The sequence below is a fragment of the Marmota flaviventris genome, chromosome 6 (assembly GCF_047511675.1).
Source record: "Marmota flaviventris isolate mMarFla1 chromosome 6, mMarFla1.hap1, whole genome shotgun sequence".
NCBI classification, from domain to species: domain Eukaryota; kingdom Metazoa; phylum Chordata; class Mammalia; order Rodentia; family Sciuridae; genus Marmota; species Marmota flaviventris.
Genome location: NC_092503.1, coordinates 147,748,933 through 147,757,752, shown reverse-complemented (window position 1 = coordinate 147,757,752; position 8,820 = coordinate 147,748,933). Strand labels below are relative to the sequence as shown.

The window sequence follows — 8,820 nt, the reverse complement described above, 5'->3', positions numbered from 1 at the left end:
AACAGGTACAGCTGCCCAGGTTGGCCTGGTCACTGGGGGACAGGAAGACAGCCAATGTCTGGTGACATTCCGGTGAGTTCTCACGTAGAACCCACAAGAGGCCAAATTTAGTCTTAAAATACCTATGGGGAAGTTTCTCTGAGTCTAGTTTTATGCTTTGAGAGAGGAAATAGGTAAGTGCTCAGGAATCTGATGAAAGGCCTACGGAAGCTTAACTTTCAGCCAAACACATGCGTGTGCATGCACTTTCATGCACACGCGCGCACGCGCGCGCGCGCACACACACACACGCACACATACACACACACACACATACACATACACCTGGATGGTCTAGCCAGAGTTGTCACCACACTAAGCCCTTGTTCTCAACTCAGCTGGGACACAGGTCGTACAAGGCAGACGGCCTCCGACACCTGTTATAATCATAGAGCTTACGTTGACTTTTAGCCCACGATTCGAAAATCGGTGAGGCACCTGAGCTGAGGTGGGTGGTGGCTACGCACTGAGAATTCGGGCGAAGTGGGGATGTGCTCATTCACTTCTTCAGCAAGTGCTCCTTCCCTGGGGACACGGGGTTTGACAACCCATGTGGCCAAGCACTGTGGATCCTCAACAATGAGTAAGATTGTACTCTCCCTGGAGGAAGCCACAGGCCAGGTGGGCTAAGGGATCGGGGGTGGGGGCAGCGATGGAGAGAGGGATGTTGGCGCGTTGCCTACGGTGCTCTGCAGCGGGGCCCAAGCCAGATAAGGATGCCTATGGATAGACAGTTTTCATGAGGAATTTTTAAAACAGACTTTCCTAGCCGGGAGCAGCAGAGGAATTTTTTTAATTTATATTTTTATTGGAACCTCAACCTGCCCTTGGCGGCACAGCCTGAGGCTAGCAGTGTCTATATAAAACCAAATCAAATAATTTTATTTTATTTTAATACCTTTATTTTATTTATTTATTTTTATGTGGTGCTGAGGATCAATCCCAGGGCCTCACACGGGCTAGGTGAGCGCTCTACCACTGAGCTGCAACCCCAGCCCCAAATTGAATAATTTTAAAAAGAAAAAAAAAAACACATCTGATTGCTTCCAGATAATGGATGTTTATGGTCTATTTGTTGTTGTTGTTGTTTCTAAAGTTGTCACTTACTGCATGCAGACTACGTGCTGAGACTTTCCATGTGTTTTCTCATTGAGTCTGCACCAGGAGCCTACAGATTAGCTGGCATTTCCATTGCTCATAGAGGATACTGATGCTCAATGATGCTTCAGTTTCACCTTGGTGACTTTTGAAGGTCCTTTGATCCATATGGCAACTTTGGGGTGGAGGTAGGGATTGAACCCATTGCAAGAGAAGCACCCTACCAACGAGCTCCACCCCCAGTCCTGTGCGGCAACACTGAAAGCAGAAGCTGGCCCATGTTTGGGGTCCAGTCTGCATGAATTGGGGGTCTGTGGCTCCTCCCGCACACACTCTCCGGCACAAGGATGCTGCCAGGTGTTGGTGACCAGGCTTCCAGGGTGACCTTGGCATCAGTCAGACATCCGGAGACTGCAACCCCCAAACAGACCTCAGCCTCTCTCTCCACCTCCATCAGCCACCTGCTCGAGAAACCAAAAGAAGAACTTGCAGAGGCCGTCACGGGTCTTGTCACTTGTGGGACAGTGATGCTTGGCCACCGCAGGGGTTTTGGGGAAGGAAGTAGCACTGACATCATAGAAACATAGAACCAAAAAAGATTTGAGACACTCATCTTGTCCAGGCACCCCAGAGGGACCAAGCTCCCTCCCTGACGGTCTCTCCCACTGAAGATCCAGAAACAGGTCCTCCTCCTTCCCCAACAACTTGCCAGTGCTGAGTCTCCCAGCTCCATTTGCTCCCAAGGCAAGTCCCCGTTTAACTTAAGTCCACTGTCATTTTCCATTCCAGGAAGGCCAACGCCTGAGCCCCAGTCCCCTGGCACTTCCTAACTCATGAAGACAACACAATCATCCGCTCCACATCCTGCGCTTGGTTCATATTTTGTGAGGGGTTTGCTGTTTGTAATTTCTCGACTGCTTTTTTCAAACACGTGACTCTGGTCGACTGGATAATTGTCTCCCATCCCTTCATTTCTCCCTGTTGCAAAATTGGACCTCCACAGCTCTTGCGTTGAGTCCGCAGTAGCTTTCACTAGAATTAGCGCGGGTTTTCTCTCACCCCCTGGATGTTTGGTTCAGCCAAATGACTTAGGTTGGAAGACAGATGTGCATGAAATGTGACAGAGGTTTCAAACATGCTGTATGATTTGACTTGGCCTCTTTTGTTTCTGCCATTACCATGGGAAGACTGTGCCCCAAGCAGAGCCAACTCCAGAATGAAACATACAAAGCAGGCCCAGAGTAGACTTGGAGCCTGGAGCCTGGCCCAGCTACGCCCAGCCAAGATCAGCTGCGCTCAGCCAAGATCAGCTGAACCCCAGCCAACCCTCAGACCTGTGAATAAGAAAAATAAATGTCTGTGATGTAAGCCACTGAGATTCGGGGAGTTATTTGTTACATAACCTTATTGCAGTAGTCGATGACTAATGAAAGTGTCAAAATAAGGTCTAAGCCAAATTACGGCCTGTTCCACTCCTTCGAATCCCCCTCTTTCATGAAAACTTGCCTGGTTATTCCAGACTCTTTATAACTTGGTCATTTCAAACTCTTCTTTTTGTGTGTCTGGTATTTTTGCACCTGTTCATATCTAATATAATGCTTTGTAGAACTCAACCTGATATAGAATTTAATACTTGTACATGTGAAACCTTACCGGTAAGACTCCAAAGTCATTGAGAACAGGGATCCTGCAAGGACAGTATGGGCATAAAATATGCTGATTACAAATATTCTGTACCAGTATCTCCCATCTTTATCAGAATAAGACTCCCATTTTTTAAAATGGAAATACGTTGTCTTTGTATTCCTGGGGCTAGACTCAGACTGTGAACACAGTACACAAAAAAGAGACTTCCAAATATTTACAGAACACCTAGGGGAAAGGCAAATGAAATTTAGTTTTCATAAATCAGGTAGATATTTCTGCTCTATTCATGATCAATTTCATATACCTTACTGCTATTCAATGGTCAATTCCATGAGACATTAAACATAAAAATTTCCCTTTCCCTTCTAAAATATGTTAACAGAAAAAGTGGGAGTTAGAGAATCCACCATCTAAAAGACCTATGAAGTAAAACCTTGGATAAAGCCCATGTTGCCACCCAACTTGACAATTTGACGTGCTTTTCTATTCACAAAACACATCATCTTTGATTTTCATATTCTATATTTAAGATCAGAGAAAATTCTTCAGAATCACATTTTTTCCTCACCGTTTAGTTTCAGATGCAGCGTAGTTCCTCTTTTTATTTATGTAAGCAGAAAGATTTGTTAGAGCATTCAATGAACTGTTGTTTTCTGTAAGACGTATATTTACTTTTCATATACAGGAACTTTCCAGATGACTGGTCAAATCGCCACCTTCACATGGTACATTGATCTGGATGGAGTTAAAAATAAAACAAAGAACAATGATGACTGTCAGCCCCCGTCCCCATTTACAGGCACAACTACAAAGCACCTGCCTGATTTTCAGATCAGCCAGAAACTAGGCACCAGAAGGGACCCTGCTCCATCGGGTCAGTCACATTACCTGGTTATCCCAGGGACTGCTGGTGCTCAAAACCACCCCGGAAGCCCTTAGACGACCTTCAAGCCAGCTCTGCACTTAAAAATATTATTATAGGTCAGCAAATCTTTGTCCTCTGAGAATGAAAGTGATTTTTGGAAATGGAAAAAGTCATTTGGAAGCAAATTCAGTGAAAAAAAAAAAAGAGGAAAGACCAAGCAGGGTGATATAAAGATGAAATTTAAATTGTCATGTAATTTCACGATCCAGAGATAACGGCCATCAGCACCCGGGTGTACTTTCTCCCAGCGAGTTTTCTATGTATATATTTTAACACAAATGGGATAATGCCGTATATGCAGTTTGGGGTCTCGCTTTTTGTTATCCCCAATTGATATTCCCAGTATTCCCATTGTATGTGGTTCGGAGAAGCCACCTAACAGGCAAAAAGTCAGATGTCACGATCAGAAGTGTCCTTACTTCTATCTATTTCAAATTGTTTAGAGGCTGAAAACAAAAAAGGTGAACAGCCAGACAGAAAGAACACTCGTCTTGTTTCCTGATGCCTGTCCCTTGGTGAGGACTCCTTGCACCACAATGCGTGACCAGTGAGAGGGAAACCAAAAGGGACACAGAGGAACGTGACATGGTTCCAACAGAGAAAGAAGAGAATGGTAAGTCCTGCCCAGGTCAATCATTTATGTGGACTGTGTGTGTGTGTGTGTGTGTGTGTGTGTGTGTGAACACGGCTTTCATTACCAAAGTTCATTTCCCACTGCTCGGCAATGGAGTGAGATCTCTTCAAAGGGAGGAAGCACCACAGAAGGCGGGATCAGACAAGATCCAACAACTGTTTACCCTGACCAGGTCTTTTCAGAAAGTGAGAGGGGTGCGCCATGTTTAAGCTGCCTTCTTGGCACACACAGACTGATTTCCAAATGCCAGGCCTGAGCCGTCCATGAGGTCAGAACAGCCTGGCCGCCACATTGAGTTCTATAGTTTGTATCTGGAGTGTCCTCCAAGGGCACTATGCTAAGGGCTTGGTCCCCAGCCTGGGGCTCAACTGGGAGGTGGCAGAACCTTTAGGAGGTGGGTTTCAGGGGAAATAAGTTAGGACATTGGGACTGCACCCTTGAAAGGGACGCTGGACCTCAGCCCCTTCCTGTCTCTCTTTACATCCCAGACACCATGAGGTGAGCGGGCCTCCTCAGCCCTGTATTCCTGCCATGAGGTACTGCACCACCCCAGGCCCAAAGACACAGGGCCAAGGAACCAGGAACTGAGAGCTCTAAAACCATGAGTCAAAATAAACCTTTTCTCCCTGTAAGTTTATCATTTCAAGTATTTTGTCATAGTAACAGACAGCTGACTAACATGTGGATCTTTGGGATCCAGATCCCAGAGGAAGGGATATTTTCCTCATACTTTCCCATCTGGGTTGTGTTCTGTAGACAGAGAAACAAGAGATGAAAATCACAAGTCTCCACTTTGTCTCAACAATTAAAACCACCTTCCTACAACCTACTAGAATATTCTGAATTAAAAATTATGTTTGATTTGGTCCCTCACAAGTTATTACAATCTTATTCTGGTGTTAAGATGCCAGAAGCTCTCTATTACAAACTGAAAGTCTGTGTTTTCCCCCTCTCCAAATTCAGGTGTTGATGGGCATTAGAGGTGGGGACTTGGGAAGGTGAATAGGTCATGAAGGGGCAGCCTCAGCTATGGGATTAGTGCTGTTTTATACAAGAGGCCCGACAGAGCTCTCCTGCCACTTACTCCACGTGAGGACACGGCAAGAAGATGGGAATCTATGAACCAGGAAGGGGGCCCTCATCAGATGCTAAATCTCCGGTCCCTCTGAAACCAGGAGAAATGAATATTATGAGCCACTTTATCTACTGTAATTTTGTTATAGTGGGTCAAAGGTCTAATATGGTCCCCATTTTGCCCTTTTTTGCTTTAAAAAATTATTTTTCTGAAGCGTTGTTTTAGCTGAATGAAGGGAGGATCATCTCTTAAAGAGGATTTGAAAATCTGCCCCCCTCACACACACTTCCCTAGTCAACGTTGTAAAGTGACTTCTCTGCCTCTAAAGGAACTTCCCCACCTTCAATAAAAGTGAAGGAATCCAGGCACAAAATCACCCCATAGACAGTACATTGGGGAAGATTCTAGAAGGCCCAGTCATCTCAACCGTACCAGATAAAACTCTGTGAGTTGGGAGAAGAAAGGCTAATGAGAATCAAGGGCTGGCACTACATCCTGGTTCAGAGAGAGCCCTGCCCGCTGCCCCTCCCTACCCCACCTTGGTTCAAGCCCAGGGAGGGAAAATGACTGGCAGAAACTCCTGTAGCTTTAAAAACTCAAGAGCCTCTGTGAACCCTGTGAAGTCCCCCGGATCTAGAAGTCCGCTGAGCCCAGCCAGGTGGGCTGGCATGGTGACATCTCAAAGATGGCCATTTCCCAGGCTCCAAGAAGACACAGGAGCCACTTAGGGTAGCCAGACTCAAAGGGCCTCTGCAGGATGAGGTGACAATGGGGACCAGAACCAGATAGGAGCACGGAGGCTCCGAGGTGAAGCTCACCCAAGCAATAGCCCTGCCACACCCTCTCCACCACCCACTCCATCACTGCAGGGATGTGGACTGGATGTTGGCAGTGTCTCACAGTGAGAGTGCTGAACAGAAACTGGAGTTGAAATTAAAGACAGTCACAAAAAGTTACATATTTTTGCAAAGTCCAAAGTGAGTCCTCACTCTATGAATTTATGAAGTGCCTGTGCACATAGTAGTTGCACAATAAATCTCAAGGATCACCAGAATGACCATTGACTAGTTACATCTCTTTCTTCTCCAGAGAAGTGGAATCACTAACCTTGAGCACTGGAGATAAGGTCAGAGCATCCTAGCCTTAAAAAACCTGGAGAAATACTTAATCTTTCCCTTGTAAAAACAACTGGGAGATGCCTGTCGTCTGCTCCCTCCCGACTGTGGAGACTGCATCCCTCTGCCGTCAGAGCGAATGCCGAGTCCCCAGCCCAGGTTGGAATCTCTCCCATCCTCTCCCTCTCCACTTTGGACTTGGCCGGTGGATGTGGCCCCCAGCCACAGCAGCCTGCCAGGCCAGGGAGGGAATCTCAGGCGTGTGACTCTCCGCTTCCTGTCTTGTTCTCCTCCTCTCCTCTGTGAGAAAAGGAGGCCCCTGGAAGACATCGCCCCTCCATCCCAGGTCTCAGGGAACCAAGCCTGATCGAGTCCAGTGGAGCAAGAAGTTCAGGAGGGTAGAATCCAGCAGAGGCTTGGCTGACCTGCAGCCCCAGGAGGGAGAAATCAAAGTTTGCTTTCCTAAGGCCATAAAATCTGGAGCTGTTACTGCAATAAAATCCACTTCCCACGCCCCCCATGAAGACTGCCCGAGACACATCAAAGACAGAAGGAAAGAGAAGATGAATAGGAACAAGGACAAGAAGACCCCCTTAAGGAAGAGGGGAAAGGACCCTGCAGGAACTTTGGTCTGGCCATGGTAGAACTCGTAATGGAGAGGAAACGGAAAGTTCTAGAGACACCCATGAGCCTGGGAGGCCCTGGGGGGCTGGGTTCAGGAAAACGTGGTTTCTTGGCTCTCAGCTCCTCTTCTGCTTTAATTCCATGGCACTGTCTTCACACTAAGGGGCTTCACTCCCCTTCTAAGCATTGGGCTTGGTAAATGAATTTTTATGATTTGCCAAGAACTCACATTGCTCTGTCCCCCATTCCTATTAAAATACACCAAGATGTGCATTGGATATAGATGTGGGTTTGCAATCAGAATTGTTCTTGGGTAGGCATTTTTCAAAGAACAGATGTTTTCTCCATGTGTCATTTGAGATGGGTTAAGTGTGCCCAGGAGGGGCTGGTGGATATAGGGGTCTCTCCCTGAGCAGGCGGGGTCATTGTAAATTGCTCTGTGGTTTTTTCCTAACCCTGTTATGGATGAAGTAAAACTTAGCAGCTGAGCAGTTAGCCCATTTATTTAATTTGATTTTGATTTTCCATTAAGCTCTTGTGATTTATTTAAATAGGTTCTGAAATACCAAATTGAAATGTGACGTGTTTGGCATGAAGGGGGATTAGGAACCAAAATATGAATTGAATAAAATCCATTTTACAAATCTCCAGGCCTGTCCAATAAATTGCTTGGGAAACCTGCACAGAATTACTCCTTAAGTGGCTTGGAGCATCAATATGACATCTCTGTTTCATAAAACATGGGCTTCGAGTACCACTTTCTTTCTAGGGGTTGTACTTCAGGACCTGACCTCAGCGCCACCACAAGGGGCCTTGATCTCACCTTTCCTCCTGTAGCAGATTGTTCTGTTATTCAGAAACTTAAATTCAAAATTTATTAAGGTGCAAATTTAACCATTCAATCAAAGCCTTAATTTTAAGGCTGGTGTTTGATGGAGAAAATAAGTGGTCAGCATTATTCATGTCCAGATAAAAAGCCAATACAGATGTGCCTGCCCCCTCTGGGCTTTTCCTGATCAGAAATTCTTTTCAAAGATCATTGGATAGATAAACAGAACTACATTAAAAAAAAAAAAATAGTTCTGTGGTTTTTCACAAGGTCATACATTTCTTTTTATTTATTTATTTTTTAGTTGTAGCTGAGCAATACATAAATAAATAAATAAAACACAATACCTTTGTTTTATTTATTTATTTGTGTGCGGTGCTGAGGATCGAACCCTGGGCCTCACACGTGCTAGGTGAGCTGTCTACCGCTGAGCCCCAGCCCCAGCCCAAGGTTATACCTCTCTATGGGCCTCAGCCCTCTCATTATAAAACAGGGGGCTGGGGTCCCTCGACTCTGAACTTCCGTCCTAAATTGTATCCGTATTTCTAGTTCCTTTATTTCTCACCATCTGTCTTACAAGGGCCAGAGAGTTAAGAGGATTCGCCACATAATTCAGGAAAGGAAAAAGATCTTAAAATCAAGACTTAGAACCTGAGTCCACCTGGTATATTGTCCTGCAGATAGCAGGGCCGGAGCCCACCACCGTGAAATCCCATCTGAGCCGGTGGGTAGGCAGAAAGCCAGCTGATGGGTAGAAGCAGTGGGTCTAAATCACCTGGAACGGCCCTTTCAGGTGCCATATTGGAGAGCAATCTGTGTCTGCTAGCACTGGCC

General features: G+C 45.9%; 1 long non-coding RNA gene across 1 annotated transcript; it reads left to right on the top strand.

Moving 5' to 3' along the window:
• Positions 1 to 4,160: 4,160 nt before the first annotated feature.
• LOC139706284 (uncharacterized) lies at positions 4,161 to 7,807 on the top strand. Its single transcript, XR_011707893.1, has 2 exons — positions 4,161 to 4,322; positions 6,508 to 7,807. It is a non-coding gene; the product is annotated as an uncharacterized lncRNA (long non-coding RNA).
• The last annotated feature ends 1,013 nt before the right edge of the window (positions 7,808 to 8,820 follow it).